Genomic DNA, 18,243 nt, shown 5'->3' with positions numbered 1-18,243 from the left:
ATATAGATTTTTCCCTTTGGCATTTTCTTTTTGCAAACCTAAAATCCTTTAAAATACCCAGGACCTCAAAGTACACATACCTTTTTACTTTTCATGGAAGACCCAAATAAATTGTTTCTTGACTAGAAGAAAATCCTTCAGAACAGTAAGTCTAGTTAAGTCTAAATGGTTCTTACACAATCTATCATGCTATCCCCTCAAACTTAAATTTAAGTGTGGCCCACAGAATCTAAAATATCAGTTCAAATAGTCGCACTTAAAATATTGTCCATCTTCACCAAGTACTTGCCCTGATTCTACTTTAATCACACTCACAGGGAAACATCTCCAAGAAAGTAACCGGATATGAATTCTGAGAAAACTGTGATGCTGATATCATTACGTCGATGTTAAATTTCTGTACATGGTGTGATTCTGTGTGTAGCGAAATAACCGCAAGTGTGCTTCTGTATATGACATGTATTTAAAAAATCAACTATAAATTACTCAGGTTATTCTGCCCCTACAGAGGTGATAAGCATAGGAAGCCAATTCACTTGGACTCTACCCAACGAATGTCTTTGGTAGTTAGCACTCGGAGGCAACAAAGGAGGAACAAAATGGGCAAACAAGCCCCACAATGGAAAGGAATCCAATATGGCTTAGTCTTTAGGGACATGGTTTCATTGTGCCTCAAAAAAGTTACGTATATTCAGAAACAACTTTCTGAAAGTCCACTTTAAACTAACACTACTTTTATTTTTCCTTAGGAAAGAAGCACGTATCTTCCTATACTGATTCTTTGAGAGTTGAGAAACCTGAATGATCTGTGCTATAATTTCTAAAGAAGCAGGGATAAATTGCTCAACTAGAATTCTAAATCACGAATGGGCAAAAATGAGGGAGACAAGGTGAGGCAATAAAAAGCCCTTTGCTCATCCCCTCCAACACATTATAAATAAATCACAGTTGCCAGAGGGAAAAGTTCATAATTCCTAGCTCCTAAAACAAGTCATTTGATAAAATTCCCAGAAGAGAACTGTCATGGGAAGAAAACTTCTCCATTAAAAGTTTATCTAAGAATTTGATTCATAAATTATGTTTCACCTTGTTAAAAAATGGGCATTTACACATTTTCTTTAGTTTAGAATGTAAGTCAAACATAAGAATTCAAAGAAAAAAATGGCAAGTAGGCCGGAATGAAGGAGTTAATGCCTTTAGAATTCAGCTTCCATCATACATGGGTGACTATCTCTTTAAATAATTTAAATCCTCTCCATCAACTACAAAGCTGTTTTGAAGCCATTTAGCTTTGTTCTTTACATGTGTTCTAATTAAGAAATGACCTTGTCATCACACACACCATAAATCCGGGATTATTTCCTACAGCAAAAAATTCACAGAGTCCCCAAAAAAAGAAAAAGAGGGGAAAAAAAAGACTTCTTCCTCAGTTCCTCACTAAAGGAAGTTATTGGTTGGCTAAACGCTGAAGCAGTTTCACCGCATAATTTTTTTTTGTTGTTGAATGTCACAGGGCGGGTTAGTGTGACCTTGAGCTGCATCAGCAGCACAGCAAGGGTCGAGATGCCTGCAGGCGCCCTTGTACTGGATTTGCAAGACAAAAACCTTCAAACTGGCTGAAGGACATCTTAAATCTCTTCAAAGGTTTTCCGAACTAATCTGGGCTGCTCTTAGCAGGATCTGTGCCAGTGTGAGAGGCAAAATTAAAAACAAGGTCTTTGACAGGATGTTGTCTCCTCTTAACCCTTCCCAAGCAGAACAGAACAAATCACAAGCTTTCTGGAGAGATAGTTTACCTAGAAGCATTGTTTCATAACAAATTATGTAAGCAAGCAATCACAAAGGATGGGGCAGCTATTAGTCCTCAAAACTAAACCTCCCATTGCACTTATTAAGAATTTGGGTCAATTTTCTTCTTGCCCAGGCCCATATTTTAGTGTAGTGAATGTAAAACTTAAAGCTCTATTTGTTAGCTCTTAGATTTGCAGGACAGTCATAGGTTAAGAATAAGGAAACATTTCTATCAACGTTAATCTCTAGAATTTTCTTTCTTTCTTTTTTAAGAATAAGCTTCTAGTTGGTTAAGTCACAAACTTCATGCATATTACCTATAGCTTACTAAAATTACAACAGGTAAAGAAAATTACATCGTACGTTTACAAATTTCTTATATCTAACATGATGGATACACTGCTAAGAGAGGAAAAAATCAGAATAGGAAAAAACAGAAAATGAACATACATAAAACAAAGCCATGTCAGGCTTGTTACAAAAAATCAGTGTGACATGCTGTTACCGTGTTGTAGTACTTCCAATGCATGAATCCAGAGAAAGTATTGGTGCCAGCAGAGGGTGTGAGTCTTCCCTGGCAATGCTCTCGAAGTTTAATTTAGTAGCTATGCTCCCAATGGTCTAAGGGAACAAACACTATAACACTGATTTTAGGATACTGCATTTTAAGTATCTCTCCATCTATAACATGTTAGTTTGTCATCATCAGATATAAGGTATATCATAATTAGTTGTAAAGAGTATTTAGTAAAAGGCACAGAATTTATTAGTAGGTTTCAAATTATGCCCTTAAAAAAAAAAAGACTAAGTAAATTCAAGATTATGCTGAGTAACAACCATACTTTCACTTACTTGAATTCTGATATGCTTTCCTGAATGGGACAGGAAAAGGGTAAAGTAATACCTCGTAAGTAAATAACGCATGAGAGTGAACCATACATGTGAATTTCTTCTTTAGTCCCTGTGCAAAAGAAGACAAGAGTATATACTGTGCTAAATGCTATGGTTGAAGTCTGTAAAAAAAAGTACTCTAGGAACGCAGAGTGAGCAGTAACTAGGTTTTCAGTTCACAGGTACATGTGCCCTAGGTGGTCAGTGATGGTTAAAAAACAAGGGCTGGCCAGGGAGAAGAGAATGGCGCCACCCTAGGTTACATAAATAGGCAGGGAAGAGCTGAGTGTGATACAGGAAGGGGGTGGTCCAATGTGACTAGAGATTAGGCTGAAAATGAAATTGGGACCAAGGACTTTGAATCAAGGCCATGCCAAGGAGCTAGCCTTTATCTGGTGGGCAGTGGAAGGTTTATAGGCAATGGTATGATTAAATGCATGTCAAAAACAAAAACAGAAGTTGTAGAGTTGTTGATGGCTTGAAGGGGAGAAATTGAGATGAATTAGTGCAGATAAGAAAACATGGTCAAAATAAGGCAGGGGGCAGGAATGTTGAAGAAAAAGATAACTGAAAAAACAATAAAGGCTGGTCTGAATGTTTAGAAAGCAATTTATAGAACATAAAGAGTGCTGTAAAAAAAGGTTTTTTTTTTTTAAAGATTTCATTTATTTATTTGACACAGAGAGAGACAGCGAGAGAGGGAACACAAGCAGGGGGAGTGGGAGAGGGAAAAGCAGGCTCCCCGCTGAGCAGGGAGCCGGATATACAGGGCTCCATTCCAGGACTCTGGGATCATGACCTGAGCTGAAGGCAGACACTTAATGACTGAACCACCCAGGTGACCCCCAAAAGGGTATTTTTAATAGCAAATTCATTGTCAAAAAATAATGAAAATAATTATTATATCTCAAGCCCAGGTTTGTAAATCACCTTGTTGACATGATTTGTACAAAGTTTCAAGAAAACTAAGAACTCCTACAGAGGTATGTAACAAAGAGTCAAAATCAGAATCTGTTGTAGATTTGAATTTTCTACATTTCAAGTAACAATCTTCATTAAGTATCAGGTAAGGATTTTTGCTTATTAAGGCAGCAACGTGTACCTTTTCAGAATAGTGTGAAGGCATATTTCCCTTGGCTATAAGAGAGAGATGTCTGGCTTAAATCATAATGTGGTTGACGAGGCTACCACATTATGAAGAGTTTCATCAACACTAATGAGCATAAAATTAATTCAGCACACATTTATTGAGTATGTACCATGTTTATAACTCAGAATTAAAAAATAAAAAATCCCCAACACCCTATCAGCTTTGTGCTTTTAGTGTGTCACTTATAATGGTAAGTCCCTAAATTATAGTTCACACCATGACACCATTACACAATAAAAAGCCTATTAGTAAAAACAATATTGAGTTGTCAGGGAATTAGGTCTCAACTAGCAGCCATCTTGGTATTCCCATGCAGCTGACAAGGTACACAAAGAAATCCCAGAACTCTCTGGGAAGACCCAGTACCCATGCAATTTGAAGACAGTCGTCAAATACTCTAGAGACTGACTGTCCTGCTAAGACCTCAGAAAGAATTTAACAGAGTATCAGCCAAGGTAAGAGGGTAGGGAGTAAAAAAGAACAGGATTCACCAGGGCCAAGAAACTATCTGCCAGAGAGCAGACTGTACTCTCAGAAAAGGAAAGCCAGCATCAGGGATCAGGTTGAGGCAAGTGGAGGGGAAGGTCAAACAAAGGAGAGAAGAAGAAAGATTCCGAAGGGAATATTTCTCACTTCCCTGAAGAAGTAAACTTTACTCTGTGAACTCATTAAGAAATGACCAAATCTCCAAACCCTCTGGAGGAAGAATCATCATCACAGGAGATGTATTTGGAGGTTCACAAGTCATAAAAAGGTCTAGCAACTGAGAGCCAGTATAGTGATAGGGCACAAAAGAAATGACCTTCTTAAGTAACTACAAATAAAATGACTTCTTGAGTAAGCATCTCCATCCCACCGGTACGTTTCCAGCACACTGTATGTCTAGACATTAATATGAGGGTGGGTAATATGATAAGACTTGCAGATACTAAAACAAAACAAAACAAAACAACCAACTTATTAACCTACAAACACAAAAGCTAGGATCCATCACTGAAATAAAAATAACAGAATATTCTGTTGGCAATTAGACAAGTAAATTCCTGTAAAGCAGAAGTTCTTAAGGCGTGGTCCAGGGACCCCAAGAGTCTCCATGATCCATTTAGGAGGTGCATAAGGTCAAACTATTTTCATCGTACTAACCTGTTATCTGTTTTGTCTCTCTCTCTCTCGTGAGTGTACAATGGTGTTGTCCAGAGGCCATGTGATGTGTCATGGCTAATGTGTTAATGGCTAATGGAGTGTAGCCTTGTATATTCTTGTGTTTTAAAATTTTTCTCGATTTTAACTTCTAGTATGGTAAAATGTTGGTTGATACGACCCCCATAAAGAAAAGCTCTGTTGGGTCCTCAATAATTTAAGAGTCTGAAGGGGTGCTGAGACTAAAAGTTTGAGAGCTGCTCCCAGTCTACTGTAACAGAGTCAAGAACTTCAATCTTGGTTTTAATCTTCAAACAAAATCTCTACTTTCTAATTTTCAAGAATTTATGCTATAACCATGCCAGATAAATACTGTTCTCTATGCAGAAATGTTTCAAAGACCTGGGTAGGGGAAAGAAAAAAAAAATGACCTTTTAAAAAAGAAAATTAGTAAGCTAAAGATGATACGAAATATCTACCACCTTTGCACAGTCACTACTCTTCTGAATTCACCATGCCAGAATATTTATAAAGAAGCTGCTATGTGTTGAGAACTGAAGATAGAAGGATAACTAAGTGATAAACTGGCCCTTAGTAGGCTCACCCCTGTCAGGAAAAATATAATCCACAATGTAGTGAGATCCTAGTATAAGAAAGGCATGCAAAAAGTGAAAAGAGCATGGAAGGGCAAAGTCTTGGGAAGAAGACAGGCAGGGAACAGGTTTTTAGTGAAGGCACTCTGCCACACAGGTGGCATGTGAAATGACGAGCAAAATCAAGGCTTTGCCAAATGGAACATAAGTTAAAGAGCACTCTTCAAGCAGGGGGGAGGAGCGCCAGTCCCAGCAGGGAAGCGCAGCAGTACACAGTATGTTTTAGAAACTTTAAGTTTCTAATAACAGACATTTGAATTCTGTTCAAATATCAGAGATTGTGAGTAATTAAGAAGTTTTATAGAATATGATAATGTAATTTGTTATCAGTTGAATTCAATGACGAGAAATTTGGACTTGTAATTTGTAGGCCTTTTTCTTCATTTCCAATCTGTCATAGATAGCAGCTTTTTAAAAATACAATAAAAGTAATTTGTTAAAAAAAAATGAAGTGAAAACAAAAACTGGTCCTTCACCAAAGATATTCTGAGAACCTTAGAGAACAAGCTGCAAGATGGCAGGATGGAGGAAGGACAACTGGACAGAAAAGCTTCGGGCCAGAGCTTGCATAGGTTGTACTCAACCCATCAATAATCTATTTTGTTTAGAAAAAGAGGTGGGGGGGGCATGAGTGCACATGCCTGCATGGCGGCGGGGGGAGGGGAGAGACGGGGCGAGAGACAGAGGGAGAGGGAGAGAATCTTAGGCATGGCTCCACGCCCAGTGTGGGAGCCTGTGCTGGGGCTCAATCTCACGACCCGGAGATCATGACCTGAGTTGAAATCAAGAGTCAGACACACCCAACTGAGCCACCCAGGCGCCCCATCAACCATCTTTCTGTAAGTAAATGCAAAAATAAATAAATAAATAAAATAAATGGGGTTTGAAAATTACTAGTATATCTCTAATCTAGAATGAGGAAATTCTGGTTATCCAAATAAAATGCATAAGTTGTACTGTTAGGATCACACTAATTTCAGATGTGCAAACCGCAGGCCATGTGGTTGAAGGGCAAACATAGCAGAGAATCAAGGAGAATATCAGGTTCACTACAGTTATTTTAAGTGAAAAAGACCAGGGTCTGAGTAAGAAGAGAAAGTGAATGGACACTCTTAACCAAGACATTTTAAAATTATTTTAATTATTTCACTTGAAAGCTTTCATGGGAGAGAAAAAAACCTGAGTTGACATGGAGGCTTGGTATAGTGGGGAATTTTCCTCTCAAAATGATATTAGTATCAATTAAGGTACTAAGTAAAAGACTTTTAAAAAGTCAATTCTTTATGACACCAAGTTCAGCAAAAAGTTAACTATATTAATGTTTCCCATTGTAACAGTGAATTAGGATTAAGGAAGCCCTGTTACTTTCCCATGGTGGTTATGTTACTGGGATCACTGAATTATTTTATCAGAGAAGTAACAGAAGCAAATTGGAAGTTTTAGGAAAATGTGGTGGTTGTGAAGACAAAGGCATAAGTAAGGAGGCTTCTAGAACAAGCATTCTAGATGAGAAATGCACTCTGAGACAAGATGCTGGCTGTGGGAAAGGAAATTAAAATGTGAGTAAAAGCAATGTTGGAAATTAATGCTTCATTTGGGCCCATCATCCAAATTTTCTTGCCTAGGTTGTCCACAAAGCCAGGGAAACATCAGTTGAGAAAGCCAAGTTAGTTTATGGGAATTAATTCCAACTAAAATAACTCACCCAGATTCTGGATTGATCTTGCTTTCACCAGTACCACATTCTCAACTGATTATCTTGTGTAGGAGTTTAAACACTTTTTCAAAGTGTTCTTTCTTTTTTTTAAAGGAGGCTCCACGCTGGGTGTGGAGGGGGGCTTGAACTCATGACCCTGAGATCAAGACCTGAGCTAAGATCAAGAGTCAGATGCTTAACCGACTGAGCCACCCAGGTGCCTCTCAAAGTGTTATTTCTTAATTAAAAACATTACTTTGAGAAATGTTTTATAAAGTTTGGGGAAGGCATTCCATGTAGATGACTAGACTCACTTTACCAACCTGGTGACCCAATCTGTTAGTACCAACTGAATCACTGGCTGTTGTCTCTTCATACAGATACTTCTATATATGATAGGAAAGTTCTAGCACTTAAAACGTGTGTTGAAATAGTCATGTGTATTGAAATAGTTATCAATAATGTAATTGAACTAGGAAAAAAAACATACATTAAAGAACTCTTCCGAGTGAGAACTCATGAGATACAACAATAAAAACTCCACTTAGTGAGAAAATAAGTATATTCAAGTGTTTACGCTAAACTGATTTATGGCCAATTATCTAATTCTACCTGAGATAGTCACTGTTTTCTATATTATCAGTATTGCCAAAATCAGCTAATAAATATGGCACTCTGAAACAGAGCACAAAAGTATACGGAGTTCTAAAAAAACGCAAAAAAAGGTGATTTTATTTTATTAGTTATATGGGATGTCCACTTTTTTTTTCAAAAGGAGGAGGTGACAAGTGAGCAAAGGAAATCTGGCCTAAGGCACTGAGAAGCTTTATAAACACTTCAGGCTTTATATGGTTTGCAATATTCATTTACTCAAATTCTATTCCTTTTTTCCTAATCACCCTCTTTGGCCTCTCATTCAGGACATTACTCTACTTAAAAATATGATGTACCGGGGCACCTGGGTGGCTCAGTGGGTTACGGGTCCAACTCTTGATTTTGGCTCAGGTCATGATCTCAGGGTCGTGAGACTGAGCCCCATATAGGGCTCCTGTGCTGGGTGTGCAGTCTGCTTGAGATTCTCTCTCTCCCTCTCCCTTCTCCCCTCCCCCTTCTCTCTCCCTCTTAAAGAAAAAAAAAGTGACGTACCTGTTTTTGGAGTGTAGCTGTATGACAGACAAGCTACAGTAATACCCCATGGAATATATTAATTCAGTCTTCAACTGTTTTCTATCAAATACTAGTCTATATAAGGCCCTCTTTTTGGGAACTGAGAATCCAATAGCTGGCTAATGGAATGCCTACTGAAAAGATATTTCATATAATGACAACTTCGCCAAATTTATTTGACCATGGGCTCTCATTCAAAACATAATTTAGAAAACATATACTTAACAAATTCACTTTTAAATCTTGAAAAAAAATTAAATATACATAAATGATAATCAAGAATAGCTCATTCTTACATGCTTTCAAAACTATTCATTGTACATTCTAAATAATCTTTTATATAAAATAATCTTTTCTATCTGGGAGAAAGATCTAAATTTGATCATTTTTCAAGGACAACTTATTGGCTATGTAAATTTGCCAGCTGGCTATCTATGATTTATTTATCCAACTGTCATAAGTGGTGGTTGGTACTTGGTAAAACAAGGGCGTTGACAAATTAAGAACAACAAACTAATTATATCTTGTGGGTCACAAGAAAATGCATGATTATAATTTTCATTTTAACGAAATTAAAAGTTGGGAATTAGGGTGCAGCAACAACGATGCTCATCAAATATAAAAACAGATTTCAGACTATCAGTCATTAACACATAGTTATACCTGAATGAAAGAACTCAGCATTTAACAAATAAAAGTGTGGTTGATTTAAGATCTTAATTTAGGGGAAAAAATAATGTGAGTATGTGACGAATGACTAGCAACCAAATAATTATTAGTAATTGTAATTTTTATTAAATAAGATGTTTTAAAGATTTTCTTGCTTAAATGACAAGAAAGAATACACAGAATGATTAAAATAAGAAATAAGGAGAATGATTAAATAACTTAATCACTAGGTTTTCTGAATATAATCAGAATAGTGAAGAAAAAGGAATTTGTATTATCACTGTGCCAACCATATGACACCTAAGAAACAAATTTGGCTCCAAGTTGCCATCCCCCTTTAGAAACATCAGGGTCCATCAAAACACCATGAATTTTAGGATGTCCTATCTGCTTTCTTCTAACAAGAGTTTTCAGCTAGCTAATTGAGAGTGAACTCTTCACAACTAATTATGAGCACAATAATTAATCACTATGTCCTTTCCCAGTTTACTTGGAGTGCTTCTCTGCCCAGCGTAAGCAGCACAAAGTCCAAGAGCTTAAGACATGACAAATTCATTTAGGTTGTAGCTATACTAGGTAACAGGAGTGTTAATCCTTGTAGAATTAACCACTCACCCATCTCTTTCTGTTGTACCGCCCACCTACTTGTGTTAATTTAATCAGACTATTTGATCACTTCTCAGAAATGCTAATATACTATTATATACTATTTGCCTTACAAGAGGTAACCATTTTACATAATTCAAAAAGTAATCATTGACTTAGACTATAATAAACCCACAATAACCAAACATGCTTCTATTTTTCCTCAAAACAATAATTAACTTTTTATCTGAAATCAGATTGCTATTTCAGGTTTTATATTAACTGTTCATTTTCTCTGGTTTTTGGTAAAAACAAATTAAGTATCATCAACACAAACACTATTTCTGATTTCAAGCTTCCTAATCCCCCTCTCCAGAAGTAATCTACACCTTTGAATTCTGAAGAATATTTTTTGTATCTTTCTTATGGCATTTAAGCTCTTTTTACTGCTTGACTAAATTTATTTATCTGTACTTATCCTTAAATTCCTTAAGATTGTATCTTATTCACTATTCACTTTTTTTGTTTTAAACCACACTGTGCCTAATGAAATAATTTGCACAGATAAAACACAAAACATAAATCTGGTGATTACAAGCTAATTTATCACTAAGAAAGGATTCTCCAAAATATATTAAAATCACCATGATTAAGCCTTAAGAAGTCAGGAAAAGTATTCTCACCATCTGTCTCTGAGGTCTGTCTCTACTTTCTGAGCAAGGAAATGGAGAAGGCTGTTGAAAAGTAGCGCTGATGTCATCTGGAGTCTTTAGATTTCCCTGTTCCTCTTTCTGTCTAGTGTGCACCTGAGGAAAAGGAAAACCAGATTCTGGAATATCTTTTGTGAAGTTCTGTAAACTTTTCCCAGTATCTTTTCTTGTTCAAGTTCAATGTAGAAGTAGTCATTTAACAGAGAAATATGGTTTTATGAAATATGAATCATTCATTAAAGGAAACTATGTAACTTTTGCTTTCTAGACAATATATTTGATCAAAGTAGATGTTTCAAGACAACAAACTGTGAATAAGGTTTATAGTTACTAGGATGTGCTTGTTAACCTCTGTTAATTTCAAGTTTCTGTCAAATTAATCCAATTAAGTTACATCTAAAAATTCTAAATCCTCCCAAAGGTATATTTCAAAAAAAAAAAAAAAGAAGAAGAAGAAAACTAAAAAGGAAAAAGGAAGAACAGATTTTTATATTAAGCTTTTTCTTTACAAAAAACCTTCTAGCACAAAATTTGTAATAAATATCAAATGCCTTATGTCCATAGACAGACTTGTACACCAATCTCCAAAGTAGCTTTATTTTAAATAGCCCAAAACTGGAAACAACTCAAATGCCTATCAGTAAGTAAATGAATTATGGTATACCCATATAATGGAATATTTACTACTCAGCAACAAAAAAGGATGCATGATTGATATAAGCAACAGCATGGATGAGTTTCAAAATAATTACGCTGAGTGCAAGAAGCCAGACAAAAAGGAATAATACATAGTGTGTAATTCCATTTGCATAAAACTGTAGAAAATGCAAAGTAATCCACAGGGAAAGAAAACATTTTGGTGGTTATCTGGGGATCAAGGGGCGGAAAGGTACAGGAAAGAGGGATTACAAAAGGACCTTACCTTAACTGTGGCAATGGTTTCATGGGTGTATACATATTCAAAATGATCACACTATAAACCCTAAACATGTGCAGTTTATTGAATGTCAATTATAACTCAATAAAGCTATGAAATATTAAATTTCTTAAAATGTTGCATGCCCCTTGATGTAGCAATTCCAAGTCTAGGATTTATCTTAATGAGAAACAAAATGAGGATATATACAAGTATTTAGATATAAGGATGTGACAATATACATTATTTCTAATAGTAAAAAAAACTTGACAACAGCCAATAAATGTCAAAATCACAAGTTTAATAAATTCTGGTATATTACATGGTGGGATACTATGTAGCCACTAACATATATAAAAAATTATAGCATATCATTCCATATAACATATATTAAGTGATAAAAAGAGGAAACAGCCTTATGTTCAGTACAGCTGAATTTGTTTCAAAAGTATATGAAAATAAATGTAGCAATTATTTCTTCATTTAAAGGTAATTTTTATTTTTCCTTTTTGCTGATTTATATTTCTTAGCTTCTTTATAATAAACATGTATTACTTTGGTAATAAATAAAATGAATTAAAGTATAAAAATACCAACAGTCTACAACTGTCTGCTTCCTCGTACAAGTGAAAGACTCCTCAGAGGTGGTGCACATTACAGAGTTCTGAGCTATCATGTCACCTCCACCAGTGACCTACCTAACAGTTGTGAGAAAGGGGCAGGTCTGACAGGATAAACTGGAGTAATAATTAGTAAGCTACGTGCTTTACAAAGCGCTTTCATGGACATGACCTCATTTGATCTTCATAACTCAGAGAAACGAGCAGAGAAGGCATTATTCCATTTTATAGAGGGGAAACAGACAATGAGCAAGGCCAGTTAAGTGTCATGTCCCCAAATTGCAAATCTTGGGGTTTAAATTGAGCTTTGACTATAAATTCTGACAGGAATTCTAAGAGGAATAGGGAACAATCACTTCTGATTATTTATAACTAGAAGGCAGTGATTTATATGTGAATTTAAAAATAACCGCATTTGCAATCGTATTAGTATTCCTATTAGAATCTGTTGGGGGCCCTAGGGATTTAATAAATCCCTAGGGCCCAACCTCAGAAGCTATACCCTGGGCAACCCTATCTTGCCCCTTGTCAACATTACCTATTAAAGCACTGAAATTCAAGTAGAATTTAATCGTTCAGTTTTCAGTTGCATTTCTTTCCTTCTTGAAAAAAAAAAAAGTATTACCTTTTATTTTAAAGCGGGTAAAAGAAAGTAACCATAACTATATTTATGAATGCTACAAACAGTGACTTACAAGTTGATGTCAAAAGATCTAACTTAATGGTACTTTAAAATACCACCTTTGGGGCCAAATCTTTTTTGGGACATGTGCAGACAAGAAACAGTCTCCAGAGAACTCCGAGTATACTCAGTGAAGAAAATGACCAATTCCTCACAAAAATATCAGTAAACATCTTCAGAGGCACATTATTAACAAGCTGGTCAGCATCTGCTAATGAAGCCTTGAAGCATAAGGAACCCTGATAGCTAGCATTCCTACCAACACTCCCATGACTACCAGAGACTTAAAAGGTGATTAATGGTAGCCCTTGTTTTCTGGGCACTTAGTGTGTATCAGACCCTCCACTAACCTCTTTATATATATGATCTTTAAAACAACCCTATGAGATGACTATTATCAACCCCACTTTATAGATGAGGAACCTGAGTTTAAGTTGCCCCAAATCATAATACCAGTAAAAGCTTAAAGTGGAATTCAAACTCTGGTATATTTTACTTGCAACAAAGATGGGGTGTTGGCAGTTCTCTGGAACAAACATCTGACTTCTCTAGTGTAACCCACCTACAATGGTCTTAATTCAGGTAGTACAGAACACTTGGCAATGGTATATGAAGTTCATGAGTCTATATTTTCCATGTAAAGAGAAAAATATCTAGAGCCCACAATTTGTGTCTGATATTTTGCCACATTCTAGAATAGTTTGTTTTAATGGCTGGTCTCTATTAAAGCCCTGTTTTAACCCTTTTGAGCCAACATGATCACATGAAAGATAAATTAAAAGGATATTATTTTTTTATTTATTTATTTTTTTAAGTGTTTAGACAGACTATTAAAAGGATATTTAAATAAAAGTTAGCAAAAGATATTAAAGAAACTACTCACAGATTTATTAATATCTTAAAACTGTCTTATATTAATAAATGAGTAAATCAGTCTTAAATCCAAGTCAATGGAACTGAATTTACCAGATGTTTTGGATCATGAAGACAGGAAGCATTTCTATGAATAAAACAGCATTTAAATAACTGTTAAAATTATAGAAATGCATTATTTTTGTAGAATATTATGTGATCATCAAAATATATAATTTCAAATAATATTTAATGACAGATACAGTAAAATGAATGTGATGCTAAGAAAGCAAGACATTCAACTATCTATCTGTTAAGCTAAACAAATTTTAGGGGGCTAGGCACTGTGCTAGGTGTTGGAATTATAAAGTGAACAAGACAAGCACAATCCCAGGTGCTGAACTAACTTTCACTGTATGTTCACTTTGCCTGATTAGGACCTTCAGGTCGTTTAGATATCACTTTTAATGTTATTTCCTCAGAGAAGCTTGTCCTCATCACTTTACATAAAGTAGCTTCCCTCTACCTCTTCTTTTGTTTAAACTATTTGTTTTTGTTTCCCTGATTTTCTTTTATCTGAGTCTACCGAGATACTTAATGAGGCTCTTGTCCTTTTATTCTATTAATAAGGTATATTACATAATTGATTGTTTCCGTGTGAAAACAACTCTTCCTTTCTGAGACAAACATCTACAACCAACACCATACTTAATGGTGAAAGACTGAATGCTCTGTCCTACTGCCCTAAAATGCTGGTAAAAAGGCAAGAGGTCTGCTCTCGACACCACTATTCAACATTCTACTAGAGAGTTTACTCACTGCAATAAGACTAGAAATTGAAAGACAAATAAATTGGAAAAGAAAAGGTTAAATTTAAGAAACAAAACAAACGAGTAAGGAAAAGAGAGAGAGAAAGAGAGAGGGACAGGCCAAGAAACAGACTCTTAATTATACAGAACTGATGGTTACCAGAGGGGAGGTGGATGGGGGGATGGGTGAAATAGGTGATGGGGATTAGGGAGCGCACTTGTCCTGATGAGCATGGGGTGATGTATGGAATTGTTGAATCACTACACTGTACACTTGAAACTAATATAACACTGTACGTTAACTATTCTGGAATTAAAATTAAAAAAATAAAAACATTCTTAGCAAAAAAAAAAAAAAGATGGCAAGTCTCCCCAAATTGATCTATCAAAATCCCATGGTTTTTTTTTGGTAGAAATTGATTCTAAGATATACATGAAATTGACTCTAAGATACATATGAAAGATATATATACACACACACACACACACACACATAGTATCTTATATATCATATATATGTATATATGAAATCTAAATAAAAATTTAGACTATGCAAAACAATTCTGAAAAAGAAGATTAAAGCTTTAGGACTTATACTACCTAACTTCAAACCTTACCATAAAGCTATAATAACCAACACAGTGTGATATTGGCATAAAGACAGACATAACAGATAATGAAATAGGATAGAGCCCAGAATAAACTCTCACATTCATGGTCATTTGAATTTCAACAAATGATGCTGCAACAGGTCAATAATCACATGCAAAAATAGACAAGTGTAAATCTTTCACAACATACAAAAATAATAACTTAAAATGGACCATAGCTGGAATTATAGAACTAAAACTTCAAAACTTTTAGGAGGCATAGGAAAAAATCTTGTAACCTTAGGTTAGGGAAAGAGTTTTTAAATATGACAACAAAGGCACAGTCCATTAAAAAACAAACAAGAAAAATGGAAAAATTGGACTTCATCAAATTCTTCAAAAGACATAATTTAGAGGAAAGACAAGCCCCAGAATAAGAGGAAATATTTGCAAATCATATACATGAAAAAGAAATGGTATCTAACATATTAAAATCCTCAGACCTGAAGAATAAGAAGATAAAACAATTTTTTTAAATGGGCTAAAGTTATGAAGACATTTCACCAAAGATACATGAATGTTTGGTAAACATACAAAAAGATGCTCATCATCATTACCTAATAGAGAAATGCAAATAAAACTACAATGAGATTCCACTACACAACTCACTAGAATAGCTATAATTATTTTTAAAATTGAAAAATTCAAAGTTTGGGAGGATAGGGAGAAACTGCAACCCTCATACATTGCTGATGAGAATATAAAATGACACAGCCACTTTGGAAGACAGCTTGGCAGTTTCTTAACAGCATACTTAACCACATGACCCAGCAATGTCACTCCTGGGTATCGTCGAACCAAGAGAAATGAAAACATATGTCATTTGTATGTAAATGATCATAGTAGCATCAATCATAATAGCCCAAAACTGTAAACAACCCAAATATTCATTAACTGGTAAAGGGATAAGCATAAAGTAGTAACCAAAAAAAAAAAAAAAAAAAAAAACCAGAAAGAAATTAATAGTTCATGCAACAAGGATAAACCTAAGAAACATAATGCTTAGTGAAGAAAGCTAGATATAAAAGACATATTTATATGTAAAATGTCTAGAAAAGCCAAAATTAATTAGAGAGAAAGCAGATCATCTGTGGGACAGGAGAAGGGAATAGAAATTGCAACAAGCATGAAGGAACCCTTTGGAGTGATGAAAATGTTCCACAATTGGCCTGTGGTGATGGTTGCACATCTAAATAAATTGACTCAAAATCATCATACTGAATGCTTAGAAAGGGTGAATTGTATGGTATGTAAACTATACCTCAATAAGACTAAAAAAAAAAAAGGATATATTCTACATAGAATCATAAATTGCTTTAAAATGAATCCGATGTTAAAATAAATTGCCGTTTCTCCCATCACTTAAAATAATAATCATAATTAAAAATAAACCTAGGGCGCCTGGGTGGCTCAGTTGGTTAAGCGACTGCCTTCGGCTCAGGTCATGATCCTGGAGTCCCTGGATCGAGTCCCGCGTCGGGCTCCCTGCTCGGCGGGAAGCCTGCTTCTCCCTCTGACCCTCCCCCCTCTCATGTGCTCTCTCTCATTCTCTCTCAAATAAATAAATAAAATCTTAAAAAAAAATAAACCTAATGTATAACAATTACTCTGGAGAATGCAAAAGTAGTTTTAAGATGACTATTTGCCTCTCTCATATATGGCTGGTGGAAGGGTAAAATGGTACAACCGCTAAGGAGAACAGTTTGGCAGTTCCTTAAAAGTTAAACACAGAATTACCATATGACCCAGAAATTCTAACCCCTAGATATAAATAGAAGAGAAATGAAAACTTATGTCCATATATAAAATCTGTATATGCATGCTCATAACCATAATTCATAATAGCCAAAAACTGGAAACAGTCTAGGTGTCTATCAACAGATGAATGGGTAAACAAAATGTGATACATTCAACAAGAAAATATTACCCAGCCAAAAAAAGGGATGAAATATTGATACAGGCTACAACACAGATGAACTCTGGAAATCATTATACTGAGTTAAAGAAGCCAGTCACAAAAAAACATGTGCTATATGATTCCATTTACGTGAAATGTCCAGAACAGGCAAATTCAGAAACAGAAAATAGATTCATAGCTGCCTAAGGGCTGGAGTGGGAAGGATAGGAATGGGGAGTGATTGATAATGGGTATGGGGTTTCTTTTTAGGGTTATGAAAATGTTCAAAAATTAGATGGTGGTTGATGGTTGTATATCTGCGAGACTATAAAGAACACTTTAAATGGGTGAATTTTATTGTATGTGAACTGTATCTCAATAAATCTCTGTAAAAAGATGATCATTGTGCTCATTTAGACAGCATATATACTAAAATTGGAACAATACAGAGAAGAATAGCATGGCCCCTGAACAAGGATGACACGCAAATTCGTGAAGCGTTCCATATTTAAAAAAAAAGATGATTGTTAAACTAGGACTTATTAAAATATCAAAAGTAATTTCAGAGTAAAAACCTGGACTTCTAATCTTGTTTATTTGCTTTTGAGCATGTCTAACATTTATCTAAACAGGTATGTTACTGTTCAGTTCATTGTGGGTAAATATAAATCACTTAAAAAAAAATCAACTGCAGGCACCTAGGTGGCTCAGATGGTTAAGTGTCTGCCTTTGGCTCAGGCCATGATCCCGGGGTCCTGGGATGGAGCCCCACATCCAGCTCTCTGCTCAGCAGGAAGCCTGCTTCTCCCTCTCCTCTCTGCCCCTCCCCCTATTTGTACTCTCTCTCTCTCTCTCTCTCTGTCAAATAAATGAATAAAATCTTTAAAAAACAAACAAAACCACACTTAAAAAAAATCAACTGCATTTTTACTCACCAGTTACAAACAGAAAATAACATTTTAAAAATATCCAACAAAAATGTACCTAAAGAATAAAAGTTAGCTTGAAAATTTATCAGAAGACATTAAATACAACCTAAATAAATAGGAGGACATACCATATTCATGACAGACAGACTCAGTATCATAAAATGACAATTTTCCCCCAAATTCAACTGATTTTAATGCAATGCCAGTCGAAATTCAAAAGGTTTTATAAGTTGATTCTAAAATTTACAATGGAGCCGCAAAAGCCCAAACAGACAAGCCTTCCAACCAGAAACAGAATACAGTAGGGAACTTGCGCTGCCTATACTGAGATATATTATAAAGCTGTACTACAGAAGTTAGTGTGCTTCTCGAAAAGAGACAAACTGACTGCTGGAGAAGAAATAGACCTTTGCATATAACAAAAACAGTATTTGAC

The 18,243-nt window shown here is 35.4% G+C and overlaps 1 non-coding gene across 1 annotated transcript; it reads left to right on the top strand.

Moving 5' to 3' along the window:
• Window positions 1–17,283: 17,283 nt before the first annotated feature.
• Window positions 17,284–17,390, top strand: LOC123326927. Its single transcript, XR_006541398.1, has one exon. It is a non-coding gene; the product is annotated as a U6 spliceosomal RNA (small nuclear RNA).
• The last annotated feature ends 853 nt before the right edge of the window (window positions 17,391–18,243 follow it).

This window comes from Neomonachus schauinslandi, chromosome 1 (genome assembly GCF_002201575.2).
Source record: "Neomonachus schauinslandi chromosome 1, ASM220157v2, whole genome shotgun sequence".
Lineage (NCBI taxonomy): Eukaryota > Metazoa > Chordata > Mammalia > Carnivora > Phocidae > Neomonachus > Neomonachus schauinslandi.
Note: the sequence above shows the minus strand (reverse complement) of the source record. Positions and strands in the feature narration are given on the sequence as shown.